Below are 17,833 nucleotides of genomic sequence, written 5' to 3' on the forward strand. Positions count from 1 at the left end.
CAGTCAATGAAATATGAACAATGCCTACCCGCCAGTATATTAAAAAAGTAAAGACCTCGTGGCGCAACAGTAGCGCGTCTGACTCCAGATCAGAAGGTTGCGTGTTCAAATCACGTCGGGGTCAAGGATTTTGTGCATGCAATCTGCCCTCATCACACAGCAAAGTCAATGACCAATTTGGAATTACTGTACAATTCTCGCTTAATAACAGCCAAACCAAAGCAGCTTTAGAGGATAATTCTCTCTTGCAAAAGCCTCGCAGACAGCAAATCCCTTAGTCAGAGAATGCTGTGTGCATGCCAGACTTAAATCGGTCATCCAAACTGGGAGGTTAAACCAGTAGATTCAGATTAAAAGTCTGACACTCTGCCGACTGAGATATCTGAGGCCTGTGAATATATTTTCAACTGGTGAACATGTCCAGGAAAGTCACAGAAAATGCCTGGATAGAAAGAATGCCTCTTAAAGGATGGTACATGTCCAAGCAACACCCAAACAGGGACTTGAACACTGGACCCTCAGATTAAAAGTCTGATGCTTTGCAGACTGACCTATCCGGGCTCTACATTTGCATATTGCCATACAACTAACCTGCTGGGCGGCGGCACAGTCTGATGAGGGGAATTCGTCAGAAGTTACATTTCCCTAGAGAACCAGGCCTCCATTCCAGATCTGCCCGTCAATGAAATATGAACAATGCCTACCCGCCAGTATATTAAAAAAAATAAAGACCTCGTGGCGCAACGATAGCGCGTCTGACTCCAGATCAGAAGGGTGCGTGTTCAAATCACGTCGGGGTCAAGGATTTTGTGCATGCAAACTGCCCTCATCACACAGCGAAGTCAATGACCAATTTGGAATTACTGTACAATTCTCGCTTAATAACAGCCAAACCAAAGCAGCTTTAGAGGATAATTCTCTCTTGCAAAAGCCTCGCAGACAGCAAATCCCTTAGTCAGAGGATGCTGTGTGCATGCCAGACTTATATCGGTCATCCAAACTGGGAGGTTAAACCAGTAGATTCAGATTAAAAGTCTGACACTCTGCCGACTGAGATATCTGAGGCCTGTGAATATATTTTCAACTGGTGAACATGTCCAGGAAAGTCACAGAAAATGCCTGGATAGAAAGAATGCCTCTTAAAGGTTGGTACATGTCCAAGCAACACCCAAACAGGGACTTGAACACTGGACCCTCAGATTAAAAGTCTGATGCTTTGCAGACTGACCTATCCGGGCTCTAAATTTGCATATTGTCATAGAACTAACTTGCTGGGCGGCGGCACAGTCTGATGAGGGGGCATCGTCAGAAGTTACATTTCCCTAGAGAACCAGGCCTCCATTCCAGATCTGCCCGTCAATGAAATATGAACAATGCCTACCCGCCAGTATATTAAAAAAAATAAAGACCTCGTGGCGCAACGATAGCGCGTCTGACTCCAGATCAGAAGGTTGCGTGTTCAAATCACGTCGGGGTCAAGGATTTTGTGCATGCAATCTGCCCTCATCACACAGCAAAGTCAATGACCAATTTGGAATTACTGTACAATTCTCGCTTAATAACAGCCAAACCAAAGCAGCTTTAGAGGATAATTCTCTCTTGCAAAAGACTCGCAGACAGCAAATCCCTTAGTCAGAGGATGCTGTGTGCATGCCAGACTTATATCGGTCATCCAAACTGGGAGGTTAAACCAGTAGATTCAGATTAAAAGTCTGACACTCTGCCGACTGAGATATCTGAGGCCTGTGAATATATTTTCAACTGGTGAACATGTCCAGGAAAGTCACAGAAAATGCCTGGATAGAAAGAATGCCTCTTAAAGGTTGGTACATGTCCAAGCAACACCCAAACAGGGACTTGAACACTGGACCCTCAGATTAAAAGTCTGATGCTTTGCAGACTGACCTATCTGGGCTCTAAATGTGCATATTGTCATACAACTAACTTGCTGGGCGGCGGCACAGTCTGATGAGGGGGCATCGTCAGAAGTTACATTTCCCTAGAGAACCAGGCCTCCATTCCAGATCTGCCAGTCAATGAAATATGAACAATGCCTACCCGCCAGTATATTGAAAAGTAAAGACCTCGTGGCGCAACGGTAGCGCGTCTGACTCCAGATCAGAAGGTTGCGTGTTCAAATCACGTCGGGTTCATGGATTTTGTGCATGCAAACTGCCCTCATCACACAGCGAAGTCAATGACCAATTTGGAATTACTGTACAATTCTCGCTTAATAACAGCCAAACCAAAGCAGCTTTAGAGGATAATTCTCTCTTGCAAAAGACTCGCAGACAGCAAATCCCTTAGTCAGAGGATGCTGTGTGCATGCCAGACTTATATCGGTCATCCAAACTGGGAGGTTAAACCAGTAGATTCAGATTAAAAGTCTGACACTCTGCCGACTGAGATATCTGAGGCCTGTGAATATATTTTCAACTGGTGAACATGTCCAGGAAAGTCACAGAAAATGCCTGGATAGAAAGAATGCCTCTTAAAGGTTGGTACATGTCCAAGCAACACCCAAACAGGGACTTGAACACTGGACCCTCAGATTAAAAGTCTGATGCTTTGCAGACTGACCTATCCGGGCTCTAAATTTGCATATTGCCATAGAACTAACCTGCTGGGCGGCGGCACAGTCTGATGAGGGGGCATCGTCAGAAGTTACATTTCCCTAGAGAACCAGGCCTCCATTCCAGATCTGCCCGTCAATGAAATATGAACAATGCCTACCCGCCAGTATATTAAAAAAATAAAGACCTCGTGGCGCAACGATAGCGCGTCTGACTCCAGATCAGAAGGTTGCGTGTTCAAATCACGTCGGGGTCAAGGATTTTGTGCATGCAAACTGCCCTCATCACACAGCGAAGTCAATGACCAATTTGGAATTACTGTACAATTCTCGCTTAATAACATTCAAACCAAAGCAGCTTTAGAGGATAATTCTCTCTTGCAAAAGCCTCGCAGACAGCAAATCCCTTAGTCAGAGAATGCTGTGTGCATGCCAGACTTAAATCGGTCATCCAAACTGGGAGGTTAAACCAGTAGATTCAGATTAAAAGTCTGACACTCTGCCGACTGAGATATCTGAGGCCTGTGAATATATTTTCAACTGGTGAACATGTCCAGGAAAGTCACAGAAAATGCCTGGATAGAAAGAATGCCTCTTAAAGGATGGTACATGTCCAAGCAACACCCAAACAGGGACTTGAACACTGGACCCTCAGATTAAAAGTCTGATGCTTTGCAGACTGACCTATCCGGGCTCTACATTTGCATATTGTCATACAACTAACCTGCTGGGCGGCGGCACAGTCTGATGAGGGGAATTCGTCAGAAGTTACATTTCCCTAGAGAACCAGGCCTCCATTCCAGATCTGCCAGTCAATGAAATATGAACAATGCCTACCCGCCAGTATATTGAAAAGTAAAGACCTCGTGGCGCAACGGTAGCGCGTCTGACTCCAGATCAGAAGGTTGCGTGTTCAAATCAAGTCGGGGTCATGGATTTTGTGCATGCAAACTGCCCTCATCACACAGCGAAGTCAATGACCAATTTGGAATTACTGTACAATTCTCGCTTAATAACAGCCAAACCAAAGCAGCTTTAGAGGATAATTCTCTCTTGCAAAAGCCTCGCAGAACAGCAAATCCCTTAGTCAGAGGATGCTGTGTGCATGCCAGACTTATATCGGTCATCCAAACTGGGAGGTTAAACCAGTAGATTCAGATTAAAAGTCTGACACTCTGCCGACTGAGATATCTGAGGCATGTGAATGTATTTTCAACTGGTGAACATGTCCAGGAAAGTCACAGAAAATGCCTGGATAGAAAGAATGCCTCTTAAAGGATGGTACATGTCCAAGCAACACCCAAACAGGGACTTGAACACTGGACCCTCAGATTAAAAGTCTGATGCTTTGCAGACTGACCTATCCGGGCTCTAAATTTGCATATTGTCATACAACTAACCTGCTGGGCGGTGGCACAGTCTGATGAGGGGAATTCGTCAGAAGTTACATTTCCCTAGAGAACCAGGCCTCCATTCCAGATCTGCCAGTCAATGAAATATGAACAATGCCTACCCGGCAGTATGTTAAAAAAGTAAAGACCTCGTGGCGCAACGGTAGCGCGTCTGACTCCAGATCAGAAGGTTGCGTGTTCAAATCACGTCGGGGTCAAGGATTTTGTGCATGCAATCTGCCCTCATCACACAGCAAAGTCAATGACCAATTTGGAATTACTGTACAATTCTCGCTTAATAACAGCCAAACCAAAGCAGCTTTAGAGGATAATTCTCTCTTGCAAAAGCCTCGCAGACAGCAAATCCCTTAGTCAGAGAATGCTGTGTGCATGCCAGACTTAAATCGGTCATCCAAACTGGGAGGTTAAACCAGTAGATTCAGATTAAAAGTCTGACACTCTGCCGACTGAGATATCTGAGGCCTGTGAATATATTTTCAACTGGTGAACATGTCCAGGAAAGTCACAGAAAATGCCTGGATAGAAAGAATGCCTCTTAAAGGATGGTACATGTCCAAGCAACACCCAAACAGGGACTTGAACACTGGACCCTCAGATTAAAAGTCTGATGCTTTGCAGACTGACCTATCCGGGCTCTACATTTGCATATTGCCATACAACTAACCTGCTGGGCGGCGGCACAGTCTGATGAGGGGAATTCGTCAGAAGTTACATTTCCCTAGAGAACCAGGCCTCCATTCCAGATCTGCCAGTCAATGAAATATGAACAATGCCTACCCGCCAGTATATTAAAAAGTAAAGACCTCGTGGCGCAACGGTAGCGCGTCTGACTCCAGATCAGAAGGTTGCGTGTTCAAATCACGTCGGGTTCATGGATTTTGTGCATGCAAACTGCCCTCATCACACAGCGAAGTCAATGACCAATTTGGAATTACTGTACAATTCTCGCTTAATAACAGCCAAACCAAAGCAGCTTTAGAGGATAATTCTCTCTTGCAAAAGACTCGCAGACAGCAAATCCCTTAGTCAGAGGATGCTGTGTGCATGCCAGACTTATATCGGTCATCCAAACTGGGAGGTTAAACCAGTAGATTCAGATTAAAAGTCTGACACTCTGCCGACTGAGATATCTGAGGCCTGTGAATATATTTTCAACTGGTGAACATGTCCAGGAAAGTCACAGAAAATGCCTGGATAGAAAGAATGCCTCTTAAATGATGGTACATGTCCGAGCAACACCCAAACAGGGACTTGAACACTGGACCCTCAGATTAAAAGTCTGATGCTTTGCAGACTGAACTATCCAGGCTCTAAATTTGCATATTGTCATACAACTAACTTGCTGGGCGGCGGCACAGTCTGATGAGGGGGCATCGTCAGAAGTTACATTTCCCTAGAGAACCAGGCCTCCATTCCAGATCTGCCAGTCAATGAAATATGAACAATGCCTACCCGCCAGTATATTAAAAAAAATAAAGACCTCGTGGCGCAACGATAGCGCGTCTGACTCCAGATCAGAAGGTTGCGTGTTCAAATCACGTCGGGGTCAAGGATTTTGTGCATGCAAACTGCCCTCATCACACAGCGAAGTCAATGACCAATTTGGAATTACTGTACAATTCTCGCTTAATAACATTCAAACCAAAGCAGCTTTAGAGGATAATTCTCTCTTGCAAAAGCCTCGCAGACAGCAAATCCCTTAGTCAGAGAATGCTGTGTGCATGCCAGACTTAAATCGGTCATCCAAACTGGGAGGTTAAACCAGTAGATTCAGATTAAAAGTCTGACACTCTGCCGACTGAGATATCTGAGGCCTGTGAATATATTTTCAACTGGTGAACATGTCCAGGAAAGTCACAGAAAATGCCTGGATAGAAAGAATGCCTCTTAAAGGATGGTACATGTCCAAGCAACACCCAAACAGGGACTTGAACACTGGACCCTCAGATTAAAAGTCTGATGCTTTGCAGACTGACCTATCCGGGCTCTACATTTGCATATTGCCATACAACTAACCTGCTGGGCGGCGGCACAGTCTGATGAGGGGAATTCGTCAGAAGTTACATTTCCCTAGAGAACCAGGCCTCCATTCCAGATCTGCCAGTCAATGAAATATGAACAATGCCTACCCGCCAGTATATTGAAAAGTAAAGACCTCGTGGCGCAACGGTAGCGCGTCTGACTCCAGATCAGAAGGTTGCGTGTTCAAATCACGTCGGGGTCATGGATTTTGTGCATGCAAACTGCCCTCATCACACAGCGAAGTCAATGACCAATTTGGAATTACTGTACAATTCTCGCTTAATAACAGCCAAACCAAAGCAGCTTTAGAGGATAATTCTCTCTTGCAAAAGCCTCGCAGACAGCAAATCCCTTAGTCAGAGGATGCTGTGTGCATGCCAGACTTATATCGGTCATCCAAACTGGGAGGTTAAACCAGTAGATTCAGATTAAAAGTCTGACACTCTGCCGACTGAGATATCTGAGGCATGTGAATGTATTTTCAACTGGTGAACATGTCCAGGAAAGTCACAGAAAATGCCTGGATAGAAAGAATGCCTCTTAAAGGATGGTACATGTCCAAGCAACACCCAAACAGGGACTTGAACACTGGACCCTCAGATTAAAAGTCTGATGCTTTGCAGACTGACCTATCCGGGCTCTAAATTTGCATATTGTCATAGAACTAACCTGCTGGGCGGTGGCACAGTCTGATGAGGGGAATTCGTCAGAAGTTACATTTCCCTAGAGAACCAGGCCTCCATTCCAGATCTGCCAGTCAATGAAATATGAACAATGCCTACCCGGCAGTATGTTAAAAAAGTAAAGACCTCGTGGCGCAACGGTAGCGCGTCTGACTCCAGATCAGAAGGTTGCGTGTTCAAATCACGTCGGGGTCAAGGATTTTGTGCATGCAATCTGCCCTCATCACACAGCAAAGTCAATGACCAATTTGGAATTACTGTACAATTCTCGCTTAATAACAGCCAAACCAAAGCAGCTTTAGAGGATAATTCTCTCTTGCAAAAGCCTCGCAGACAGCAAATCCCTTAGTCAGAGAATGCTGTGTGCATGCCAGACTTAAATCGGTCATCCAAACTGGGAGGTTAAACCAGTAGATTCAGATTAAAAGTCTGACACTCTGCCGACTGAGATATCTGAGGCCTGTGAATATATTTTCAACTGGTGAACATGTCCAGGAAAGTCACAGAAAATGCCTGGATAGAAAGAATGCCTCTTAAAGGATGGTACATGTCCAAGCAACACCCAAACAGGGACTTGAACACTGGACCCTCAGATTAAAAGTCTGATGCTTTGCAGACTGACCTATCCGGGCTCTACATTTGCATATTGTCATACAACTAACCTGCTGGGCGGCGGCACAGTCTGATGAGGGGAATTCGTCAGAAGTTACATTTCCCTAGAGAACCAGGCCTCCATTCCAGATCTGCCAGTCAATGAAATATGAACAATGCCTACCCGCCAGTATATTAAAAAGTAAAGACCTCGTGGCGCAACGGTAGCGCGTCTGACTCCAGATCAGAAGGTTGCGTGTTCAAATCACGTCGGGGGTCATGGATTTTGTGCATGCAAACTGCCCTCATCACACAGCGAAGTCAATGACCAATTTGGAATTACTGTACAATTCTCGCTTAATAACAGCCAAACCAAAGCAGCTTTAGAGGATAATTCTCTCTTGCAAAAGACTCGAGACAGCAAATCCCTTAGTCAGAGGATGCTGTGTGCATGCCAGACTTATATCGGTCATCCGAACTGGGAGGTTAAACCAGTAGATTCAGATTAAAAGTCTGACACTCTGCCGACTGAGATATCTGAGGCCTGTGAATATATTTTCAACTGGTGAACATGTCCAGGAAAGTCACAGAAAATGCCTGGATAGAAAGAATGCCTCTTAAAGGTTGGTACATGTCCAAGCAACACCCAAACAGGGACTTGAACACTGGACCCTCAGATTAAAAGTCTGATGCTTTGCAGACTGACCTATCCGGGCTCTACATTTGCATATTGTCATACAACTAACCTGCTGGGCGGAGGCACAGTCTGATGAGGGGAATTCGTCAGAAGTTACATTTCCCTAGAGAACCAGGCCTCCATTCCAGATCTGCCAGTCAATGAAATATGAACAATGCCTACCCGCCAGTATATTAAAAAGTAAAGACCTCGTGGCGCAACGGTAGCGCGTCTGACTCCAGATCAGAAGGTTGCGTGTTCAAATCACGTCGGGGTCATGGATTTTGTGCATGCAAACTGCCCTCATCACACAGCGAAGTCAATGACCAATTTGGAATTACTGTACAATTCTCGCTTAATAACAGCCAAACCAAAGCAGCTTTAGAGGATAATTCTCTCTTGCAAAAGACTCGCAGACAGCAAATCCCTTAGTCAGAGGATGCTGTGTGCATGCCAGACTTATATCGGTCATCCAAACTGGGAGGTTAAACCAGTAGATTCAGATTAAAAGTCTGACACTCTGCCGACTGAGATATCTGAGGCCTGTGAATATATTTTCAACTGGTGAACATGTCCAGGAAAGTCACAGAAAATGCCTGGATAGAAAGAATGCCTCTTAAAGGTTGGTACATGTCCAAGCAACACCCAAACAGGGACTTGAACACTGGACCCTCAGAATAAAAGTCTGATGCTTTGCAGACTGACCTATCCGGGCTCTAAATTTGCATATTGTCATAGAACTAACTTGCTGGGCGGCGGCACAGTCTGATGAGGGGGCATCGTCAGAAGTTACATTTCCCTAGAGAACCAGGCCTCCATTCCAGATCTGCCCGTCAATGAAATATGAACAATGCCTACCCGCCAGTATGTTAAAAAAAATAAAGACCTCGTGGCGCAACGATAGCGCGTCTGACTCCAGATCAGAAGGTTGCGTGTTCAAATCACGTCGGGGTCAAGGATTTTGTGCATGCAAACTGCCCTCATCACACAGCGAAGTCAATGACCAATTTGGAATTACTGTACAATTCTCGCTTAATAACAGCCAAACCAAAGCAGCTTTAGAGGATAATTCTCTCTTGCAAAAGCCTCGCAGACAGCAAATCCCTTAGTCAGAGAATGCTGTGTGCATGCCAGACTTAAATCGGTCATCCAAACTGGGAGGTTAAACCAGTAGATTCAGATTAAAAGTCTGACACTCTGCCGACTGAGATATCTGAGGCCTGTGAATATATTTTCAACTGGTGAACATGTCCAGGAAAGTCACAGAAAATGCCTGGATAGAAAGAATGCCTCTTAAAGGATGGTACATGTCCAAGCAACACCCAAACAGGGACTTGAACACTGGACCCTCAGATTAAAAGTCTGATGCTTTGCAGACTGACCTATCCGGGCTCTACATTTGCATATTGCCATACAACTAACCTGCTGGGCGGCGGCACAGTCTGATGAGGGGAATTCGTCAGAAGTTACATTTCCCCTAGAGAACCAGGCCTCCATTCCAGATCTGCCAGTCAATGAAATATGAACAATGCCTACCCGCCAGTATATTGAAAAGTAAAGACCTCGTGGCGCAACGGTAGCGCGTCTGACTCCAGATCAGAAGGTTGCGTGTTCAAATCACGTCGGGGTCATGGATTTTGTGCATGCAAACTGCCCTCATCACACAGCGAAGTCAATGACCAATTTGGAATTACTGTACAATTCTCGCTTAATAACAGCCAAACCAAAGCAGCTTTAGAGGATAATTCTCTCTTGCAAATGCCTCGCAGACAGCAAATCCCTTAGTCAGAGGATGCTGTGTGCATGCCAGACTTATATCGGTCATCCAAACTGGGAGGTTAAACCAGTAGATTCAGATTAAAAGTCTGACACTCTGCCGACTGAGATATCTGAGGCATGTGAATGTATTTTCAACTGGTGAACATGTCCAGGAAAGTCACAGAAAATGCCTGGATAGAAAGAATGCCTCTTAAAGGATGGTACATGTCCAAGCAACACCCAGACCCTCAGATTAAAAGTCTGATGCTTTGCAGACTGACCTATCCGGGCTCTAAATTTGTATATTGCCATACAACTAACCTGCTGGGCGGCGGCACAGTCTGATGAGGGGAATTCGTCAGAAGTTACATTTCCCTAGAGAACCAGGCCTCCATTCCAGATCTGCCAGTCAATGAAATATGAACAATGCCTACCCGCCAGTATATTAAAAAGTAAAGACCTCGTGGCGCAACGGTAGCGCGTCTGACTCCAGATCAGAAGGTTGCGTGTTCAAATCACGTCGGGGTCATGGATTTAGTGCATGCAAACTGCCCTCATCACACAGCGAAGTCAATGACCAATTTGGAATTACTGTACAATTCTCGCTTAATAACAGCCAAACCAAAGCAGCTTTAGAGGATAATTCTCTCTTGCAAAAGACTCGCAGACAGCAAATCCCTTAGTCAGAGGATGCTGTGTGCATGCCAGACTTATATCGGTCATCCAAACTGGGAGGTTAAACCAGTAGATTCAGATTAAAAGTCTGACACTCTGCCGACTGAGATATCTGAGGCCTGTGAATATATTTTCAACTGGTGAACATGTCCAGGAAAGTCACAGAAAATGCCTGGATAGAAAGAATGCCTCTTAAAGGTTGGTACATGTCCAAGCAACACCCAAACAGGGACTTGAACACTGGACCCTCAGATTAAAAAGTCTGATGCTTTGCAGACTGACCTATCCGGGCTCTAAATTTGCATATTGTCATAGAACTAACTTGCTGGGCGGCGGCACAGTCTGATGAGGGGGCATCGTCAGAAGTTACATTTCCCTAGAGAACCAGGCCTCCATTCCAGATCTGCCAGTCAATGAAATATGAACAATGCCTACCCGCCAGTATATTAAAAAAATAAAGACCTCGTGGCGCAACGATAGCGCGTCTGACTCCAGATCAGAAGGTTGCGTGTTCAAATCACGTCGGGGTCAAGGATTTTGTGCATGCAAACTGCCCTCATCACACAGCGAAGTCAATGACCAATTTGGAATTACTGTACAATTCTCGCTTAATAACAGCCAAACCAAAGCAGCTTTAGAGGATAATTCTCTCTTGCAAAATCCTCGCAGACAGCAAATCCCTTAGTCAGAGGATGCTGTGTGCATGCCAGACTTAAATCGGTCATCCAAACTGGGAGGTTAAACCAGTAGATTCAGATTAAAAGTCTGACACTCTGCCGACTGAGATATCTGAGGCATGTGAATGTATTTTCAACTGGTGAACATGTCCAGGAAAGTCACAGAAAATGCCTGGATAGAAAGAATGCTTCTTAAAGGATGGTACATGTCCAAGCAACACCCAAACAGGGACTTGAACACTGGACCCTCAGATTAAAAGTCTGATGCTTTGCAGACTGACCTATCTGGGCTCTAAATTTGCATATTGTCATACAACTAACTTGCTGGGCGGCGGCACAGTCTGATGAGGGGGCATCGTCAGAAGTTACATTTCCCTAGAGAACCAGGCCTCCATTCCAGATCTGCCAGTCAATGAAATATGAACAATGCCTACCCGCCAGTATATTTAAAAAAGTAAAGACCTTGTGGCGCAACGGTAGCGCGTCTGACTCCAGATCAGAAGGTTGCGTGTTCAAATCACGTCGGGGTCAAGGATTTTGTGCATGCAAACTGCCCTCATCACACAGCGAAGTCAATGACCAATTTGGAATTACTGTACAATTCTCGCTTAATAACAGCCAAACCAAAGCAGCTTTAGAGGATAATTCTCTCTTGCAAAATCCTCGCAGACAGCAAATCCCTTAGTCAGAGGATGCTGTGTGCATGCCAGACTTATATCGGTCATCCAAACTGGGAGGTTAAACCAGTAGATTCAGATTGAAAGTCTGACACTCTTCCGACTGAGATATCTGAGGCCTGTGAATGTATTTTCAACTGGTGAACATTTACATTTACATTTACATGTCCAGGAAAGTCACAGAAAATGCCTGGATAGAAAGAATGCCTCTTAAAGGATGGTACATGTCCAAGCAACACCCAAACAGGGACTTGAACACTGGACCCTCAGATTAAAAGTCTTATGCTTTGCAGACTGACCTATCCGGGCTCTACATTTGCATATTGCCATACAACTAACCTGCTGGGCGGCGGCACAGTCTGATGAGGGGAATTCGTCAGAAGTTACATTTCCCTAGAGAACCAGGCCTCCATTCCAGATCTGCCAGTCAATGAAATATGAACAATGCCTACCCGCCAGTATATTGAAAAGTAAAGACCTCGTGGCGCAACGAAAGCGCGTCTGACTCCAGATCAGAAGGTTGCGTGTTCAAATCACGTCGGGGTCATGGATTTTGTGCATGCAAACTGCCCTCATCACACAGCCGAAGTCAATGACCAATTTGGAATTACTGTACAATTCTCGCTTAATAACAGCCAAACCAAAGCAGCTTTAGAGGATAATTCTCTCTTGCAAAAGCCTCGCAGACAGCAAATCCCTTAGTCAGAGGATGCTGTGTGCATGCCAGACTTACATCGGTCATCCAAACTGGGAGGTTAAACCAGTAGATTCAGATTAAAAGTCTGACACTCTGCCAACTGAGATATCTGAGGCATGTGAATGTATTTTAAACTGGTGAACATGTCCAGGAAAGTCACAGAAAATGCCTGGATAGAAATAATGCCTCTTAAAGGATGGTACATGTCCAAGCAACACCCAGACCCTCAGATTAAAAGTCTGATGCTTTGCAGACTGACCTATCCGGGCTCTAAATTTGCATATTGCCATACAACTAACCTGCTGGGCGGCGGCACAGTCTGATGAGGGGAATTCGTCAGAAGTTACATTTCCCTAGAGAACCAGGCCTCCATTCCAGATCTGCCAGTCAATGAAATATGAACAATGCCTACCCGCCAGTATATTAAAAAGTAAAGACCTCGTGGCGCAACGGTAGCGCGTCTGACTCCAGATCAGAAGGTTGCGTGTTCAAATCACGTCGGGGTCATGGATTTTGTGCATGCAAACTGCCCTCATCACACAGCGAAGTCAATGACCAATTTGGAATTACTGTACAATTCTCGCTTAATAACAGCCAAACCAAAGCAGCTTTAGAGGATAATTCTCTCTTGCAAAATCCTCGCAGACAGCAAATCCCTTAGTCAGAGGATGCTGTGTGCAATGCAGACTTATATCGGTCATCCAAACTGGGAGGTTAAACCAGTAGATTCAGATTGAAAGTCTGACACTCTGCCGACTGAGATATCTGAGGCCTGTGAATGTATTTTCAACTGGTGAACATTTACATTTACATGTCCAGGAAAGTCACAGAAAATGCCTGGATAGAAAGAATGCCTCTTAAAGGATGGTACATGTCCAAGCAACACCCAAACAGGGACTTGAACACTGGACCCTCAGATTAAAAGTCTGATGCTTTGCAGACTGACCTATCTGGGCTCTAAATTTGCATATTGTCATACAACTAACTTGCTGGGCGGCGGCACAGTCTGATGAGGGGGCATCGTCAGAAGTTACATTTCCCTAGAGAACCAGGCCTCCATTCCAGATCTGCCAGTCAATGAAATATGAACAATGCCTACCCGCCAGTATATTTAAAAAAGTAAAGACCTCGTGGCGCAACGGTAGCGCGTCTGACTCCAGATCAGAAGGTTGCGTGTTCAAATCACGTCGGGGTCAAGGATTTTGTGCATGCAAACTGCCCTCATCACACAGCGAAGTCAATGACCAATTTGGAATTACTGTACAATTCTCGCTTAATAACAGCCAAACCAAAGCAGCTTTAGAGGATAATTCTCTCTTGCAAAATCCTCGCAGACAGCAAATCCCTTAGTCAGAGGATGCTGTGTGCATGCCAGACTTATATCGGTCATCCAAACTGGGAGGTTAAACCAGTAGATTCAGATTGAAAGTCTGACACTCTTCCGACTGAGATATCTGAGGCCTGTGAATGTATTTTCAACTGGTGAACATTTACATTTACATTTACATGTCCAGGAAAGTCACAGAAAATGCCTGGATAGAAAGAATGCCTCTTAAAGGATGGTACATGTCCAAGCAACACCCAAACAGGGACTTGAACACTGGACCCTCAGATTAAAAGTCTTATGCTTTGCAGACTGACCTATCCGGGCTCTACATTTGCATATTGCCATACAACTAACCTGCTGGGCGGCGGCACAGTCTGATGAGGGGAATTCGTCAGAAGTTACATTTCCCTAGAGAACCAGGCCTCCATTCCAGATCTGCCAGTCAATGAAATATGAACAATGCCTACCCGCCAGTATATTGAAAAGTAAAGACCTCGTGGCGCAACGGAAGCGCGTCTGACTCCAGATCAGAAGGTTGCGTGTTCAAATCACGTCGGGGTCATGGATTTTGTGCATGCAAACTGCCCTCATCACACAGCGAAGTCAATGACCAATTTGGAATTACTGTACAATTCTCGCTTAATAACAGCCAAACCAAAGCAGCTTTAGAGGATAATTCTCTCTTGCAAAAGCCTCGCAGACAGCAAATCCCTTAGTCAGAGGATGCTGTGTGCATGCCAGACTTACATCGGTCATCCAAACTGGGAGGTTAAACCAGTAGATTCAGATTAAAAGTCTGACACTCTGCCAACTGAGATATCTGAGGCATGTGAATGTATTTTAAACTGGTGAACATGTCCAGGAAAGTCACAGAAAATGCCTGGATAGAAATAATGCCTCTTAAAGGATGGTACATGTCCAAGCAACACCCAGACCCTCAGATTAAAAGTCTGATGCTTTGCAGACTGACCTATCCGGGCTCAAAATTTGCATATTGCCATACAACTAACCTGCTGGGCGGCGGCACAGTCTGATGAGGGGAATTCGTCAGAAGTTACATTTCCCTAGAGAACCAGGCCTCCATTCCAGATCTGCCAGTCAATGAAATATGAACAATGCCTACCCGCCAGTATATTAAAAAGTAAAGACCTCGTGGCGCAACGGTAGCGCGTCTGACTCCAGATCAGAAGGTTGCGTGTTCAAATCACGTCGGGGTCATGGATTTTGTGCATGCAAACTGCCCTCATCACACAGCGAAGTCAATGACCAATTTGGAATTACTGTACAATTCTCGCTTAATAACAGCCAAACCAAAGCAGCTTTAGAGGATAATTCTCTCTTGCAAAATCCTCGCAGACAGCAAATCCCTTAGTCAGAGGATGCTGTGTGCATGCCAGACTTATATCGGTCATCCAAACTGGGAGGTTAAACCAGTAGATTCAGATTGAAAGTCTGACACTCTGCCGACTGAGATATCTGAGGCCTGTGAATGTATTTTCAACTGGTGAACATTTACATTTACATTTACATGTCCAGGAAAGTCACAGAAAATGCCTGGATAGAAAGAATGCCTCTTAAAGGATGGTACATGTCCAAGCAACACCCAAACAGGGACTTGAACACTGGACCCTCAGATTAAAAGTCTGATGCTTTGCAGACTGACCTATCCGGGCTCTAAATTTGCATATTGTCATACAACTAACCTGCTGGGCGGTGGCACAGTCTGATGAGGGGAATTCGTCAGAAGTTACATTTCCCTAGAGAACCAGGCCTCCATTCCAGATCTGCCAGTCAATGAAATATGAACAATGCCTACCCGGCAGTATATTAAAAAAGTAAAGACCTCGTGCGCAACGGTAGCGCGTCTGACTCCAGATCAGAAGGTTGCGTGTTCAAATCACGTCGGGGTCAAGGATTTTGTGCATGCAATCTGCCCTCATCACACAGCAAAGTCAATGACCAATTTGGAATTACTGTACAATTCTCGCTTAATAACAGCCAAACCAAAGCAGCTTTAGAGGATAATTCTCTCTTGCAAAAGCCTCGCAGACAGCAAATCCCTTAGTCAGAGAATGCTGTGTGCATGCCAGACTTAAATCGGTCATCCAAACTGGGAGGTTAAACCAGTAGATTCAGATTAAAAGTCTGACACTCTGCCAATTGAGATATCTGAGGCCTGTGAATATATTTTCAACTGGTGAACATGTCCAGGAAAGTCACAGAAAATGCCTGGATAGAAAGAATGCCTCTTAAAGGATGGTACATGTCCAAGCAACACCCAAACAGGGGCTTGAACACTGGACCCTCAGATTAAAAGTCTGATGCTTTGCAGACTGACCTATCCGGGCTCTACATTTGCATATTGCCATACAACTAACCTGCTGGGCGGCGGCACAGTCTGATGAGGGGAATTCGTCAGAAGTTACATTTCCCTAGAGAACCAGGCCTCCATTCCAGATCTGCCAGTCAATGAAATATGAACAATGCCTACCCGCCAGTATATTAAAAAGTAAAGACCTCGTGGCGCAACGGTAGCGTGTCTGACTCCAGATCAGAAGGTTGCGTGTTCAAATCACGTCGGGGTCATGGATTTTGTGCATGCAAACTGCCCTCATCACACAGCGAAGTCAATGACCAATTTGGAATTACTGTACAATTCTCGCTTAATAACAGCCAAACCAAAGCAGCTTTAGAGGATAATTCTCTCTTGCAAAAGACTACCGAGACAGCAAATCCCTTAGTCAGAGGATGCTGTGTGCATGCCAGACTTATATCGGTCATCCAAACTGGGAGGTTAAACCAGTAGATTCAGATTAAAAGTCTGACACTCTGCCGACTGAGATATCTGAGGCCTGTAAATATATTTTCAACTGGTGAACATGTCCAGGAAAGTCACAGAAAATGCCTGGATAGAAAGAATGCCTCTTAAAGGTTGGTACATGTCCAAGCAACACCCAAACAGGGACTTGAACACTGGACCCTCAGAATAAAAGTCTGATGCTTTGCAGACTGACCTATCCGGGCTCTAAATTTGCATATTGTCATAGAACTAACTTGCTGGGCGGCGGCACAGTCTGATGAGGGGGCATCGTCAGAAGTTACATTTCCCTAGAGAACCAGGCCTCCATTCCAGATCTGCCCGTCAATGAAATATGAACAATGCCTACCCGCCAGTATATTAAAAAAAATAAAGACCTCGTGGCGCAACGATAGCGCGTCTGACTCCAGATCAGAAGGTTGCGTGTTCAAATCACGTCGGGGTCAAGGATTTTGTGCATGCAAACTGCCCTCATCACACAGCGAAGTCAATGACCAATTTGGAATTACTGTACAATTCTCGCTTAATAACAGCCAAACCAAAGCAGCTTTAGAGGATAATTCTCTCTTGCAAAATCCTCGCAGACAGCAAATCCCTTAGTCAGAGGATGCTGTGTGCATGCCAGACTTATATCGGTCATCCAAACTGGGAGGTTAAACCAGTAGATTCAGATTGAAAGTCTGACACTCTGCCGACTGAGATATCTGAGGCCTGTGAATGTATTTTCAACTGGTGAACATTTACATTTACATTTACATGTCCAGGAAAGTCACAGAAAATGCCTGGATAGAAAGAATGCCTCTTAAAGGATGGTACATGTCCAAGCAACACCCAAACAGGGACTTGAACACTGGACCCTCAGATTAAAAGTCTGATGCTTTGCAGACTGACCTATCCGGGCTCTAAATTTGCATATTGTCATAGAACTAACTTGCTGGGCGGCGGCACAGTCTGATGAGGGGGCATCGTCAGAAGTTACATTTCCCTAGAGAACCAGGCCTCCATTCCAGATCTGCCAGTCAATGAAATATGAACAATGCCTACCCGGCAGTATATTAACAAAAGTAAAGACCTCGTGGTGCAACGGTAGCGTGTCTGACTCCAGATCAGAAGGTTGCGTGTTCAAATCACGTCGGGGTCAAGTATTTTGTGCATGCAATCTGCCCTCATCACACAGCGAAGTCAATGACCAATTTGGAATTACTGTACAATTCTCGCTTAATAACAGCCAAACCAAAGCAGCTTTAG

At 45.0% G+C, this 17,833-nt stretch overlaps 27 non-coding genes across 27 annotated transcripts; all 27 read left to right on the top strand.

The window, feature by feature from the left end:
* Window positions 1-52: 52 nt before the first annotated feature.
* trnaw-cca lies at window positions 53-124 on the top strand. The gene has a single exon. It is a non-coding gene; the product is annotated as a tRNA-Trp (tRNA).
* Window positions 125-729: 605 nt separating this feature from the next.
* On the top strand, window positions 730-801 carry trnaw-cca. Its single transcript has one exon. It is a non-coding gene; the product is annotated as a tRNA-Trp (tRNA).
* A 605-nt stretch (window positions 802-1,406) lies between these two features.
* On the top strand, window positions 1,407-1,478 carry trnaw-cca. The gene has a single exon. It is a non-coding gene; the product is annotated as a tRNA-Trp (tRNA).
* Window positions 1,479-2,081: 603 nt separating this feature from the next.
* Window positions 2,082-2,153, top strand: trnaw-cca. The gene has a single exon. It is a non-coding gene; the product is annotated as a tRNA-Trp (tRNA).
* Window positions 2,154-2,757: 604 nt separating this feature from the next.
* Window positions 2,758-2,829, top strand: trnaw-cca. Its single transcript has one exon. It is a non-coding gene; the product is annotated as a tRNA-Trp (tRNA).
* Window positions 2,830-3,432: 603 nt separating this feature from the next.
* On the top strand, window positions 3,433-3,504 carry trnaw-cca. Its single transcript has one exon. It is a non-coding gene; the product is annotated as a tRNA-Trp (tRNA).
* Window positions 3,505-4,109: 605 nt separating this feature from the next.
* trnaw-cca lies at window positions 4,110-4,181 on the top strand. The gene has a single exon. It is a non-coding gene; the product is annotated as a tRNA-Trp (tRNA).
* A 603-nt stretch (window positions 4,182-4,784) lies between these two features.
* On the top strand, window positions 4,785-4,856 carry trnaw-cca. Its single transcript has one exon. It is a non-coding gene; the product is annotated as a tRNA-Trp (tRNA).
* Window positions 4,857-5,461: 605 nt separating this feature from the next.
* trnaw-cca lies at window positions 5,462-5,533 on the top strand. The gene has a single exon. It is a non-coding gene; the product is annotated as a tRNA-Trp (tRNA).
* Window positions 5,534-6,136: 603 nt separating this feature from the next.
* On the top strand, window positions 6,137-6,208 carry trnaw-cca. The gene has a single exon. It is a non-coding gene; the product is annotated as a tRNA-Trp (tRNA).
* Window positions 6,209-6,812: 604 nt separating this feature from the next.
* trnaw-cca lies at window positions 6,813-6,884 on the top strand. The gene has a single exon. It is a non-coding gene; the product is annotated as a tRNA-Trp (tRNA).
* Window positions 6,885-7,487: 603 nt separating this feature from the next.
* Window positions 7,488-7,560, top strand: trnaw-cca. Its single transcript has one exon. It is a non-coding gene; the product is annotated as a tRNA-Trp (tRNA).
* A 602-nt stretch (window positions 7,561-8,162) lies between these two features.
* On the top strand, window positions 8,163-8,234 carry trnaw-cca. Its single transcript has one exon. It is a non-coding gene; the product is annotated as a tRNA-Trp (tRNA).
* A 605-nt stretch (window positions 8,235-8,839) lies between these two features.
* trnaw-cca lies at window positions 8,840-8,911 on the top strand. Its single transcript has one exon. It is a non-coding gene; the product is annotated as a tRNA-Trp (tRNA).
* Window positions 8,912-9,515: 604 nt separating this feature from the next.
* Window positions 9,516-9,587, top strand: trnaw-cca. Its single transcript has one exon. It is a non-coding gene; the product is annotated as a tRNA-Trp (tRNA).
* Window positions 9,588-10,171: 584 nt separating this feature from the next.
* Window positions 10,172-10,243, top strand: trnaw-cca. The gene has a single exon. It is a non-coding gene; the product is annotated as a tRNA-Trp (tRNA).
* Window positions 10,244-10,848: 605 nt separating this feature from the next.
* Window positions 10,849-10,920, top strand: trnaw-cca. Its single transcript has one exon. It is a non-coding gene; the product is annotated as a tRNA-Trp (tRNA).
* Window positions 10,921-11,525: 605 nt separating this feature from the next.
* trnaw-cca lies at window positions 11,526-11,597 on the top strand. Its single transcript has one exon. It is a non-coding gene; the product is annotated as a tRNA-Trp (tRNA).
* A 621-nt stretch (window positions 11,598-12,218) lies between these two features.
* On the top strand, window positions 12,219-12,290 carry trnaw-cca. Its single transcript has one exon. It is a non-coding gene; the product is annotated as a tRNA-Trp (tRNA).
* A 585-nt stretch (window positions 12,291-12,875) lies between these two features.
* trnaw-cca lies at window positions 12,876-12,947 on the top strand. Its single transcript has one exon. It is a non-coding gene; the product is annotated as a tRNA-Trp (tRNA).
* A 617-nt stretch (window positions 12,948-13,564) lies between these two features.
* Window positions 13,565-13,636, top strand: trnaw-cca. The gene has a single exon. It is a non-coding gene; the product is annotated as a tRNA-Trp (tRNA).
* Window positions 13,637-14,257: 621 nt separating this feature from the next.
* trnaw-cca lies at window positions 14,258-14,329 on the top strand. The gene has a single exon. It is a non-coding gene; the product is annotated as a tRNA-Trp (tRNA).
* A 584-nt stretch (window positions 14,330-14,913) lies between these two features.
* On the top strand, window positions 14,914-14,985 carry trnaw-cca. The gene has a single exon. It is a non-coding gene; the product is annotated as a tRNA-Trp (tRNA).
* A 622-nt stretch (window positions 14,986-15,607) lies between these two features.
* trnaw-cca lies at window positions 15,608-15,678 on the top strand. Its single transcript has one exon. It is a non-coding gene; the product is annotated as a tRNA-Trp (tRNA).
* Window positions 15,679-16,281: 603 nt separating this feature from the next.
* Window positions 16,282-16,353, top strand: trnaw-cca. The gene has a single exon. It is a non-coding gene; the product is annotated as a tRNA-Trp (tRNA).
* A 606-nt stretch (window positions 16,354-16,959) lies between these two features.
* Window positions 16,960-17,031, top strand: trnaw-cca. Its single transcript has one exon. It is a non-coding gene; the product is annotated as a tRNA-Trp (tRNA).
* Window positions 17,032-17,654: 623 nt separating this feature from the next.
* On the top strand, window positions 17,655-17,726 carry trnaw-cca. Its single transcript has one exon. It is a non-coding gene; the product is annotated as a tRNA-Trp (tRNA).
* Window positions 17,727-17,833: the final 107 nt, after the last annotated feature.

Source organism: Coregonus clupeaformis, chromosome 10 (assembly GCF_020615455.1).
Source record: "Coregonus clupeaformis isolate EN_2021a chromosome 10, ASM2061545v1, whole genome shotgun sequence".
Classification (NCBI taxonomy): domain Eukaryota; kingdom Metazoa; phylum Chordata; class Actinopteri; order Salmoniformes; family Salmonidae; genus Coregonus; species Coregonus clupeaformis.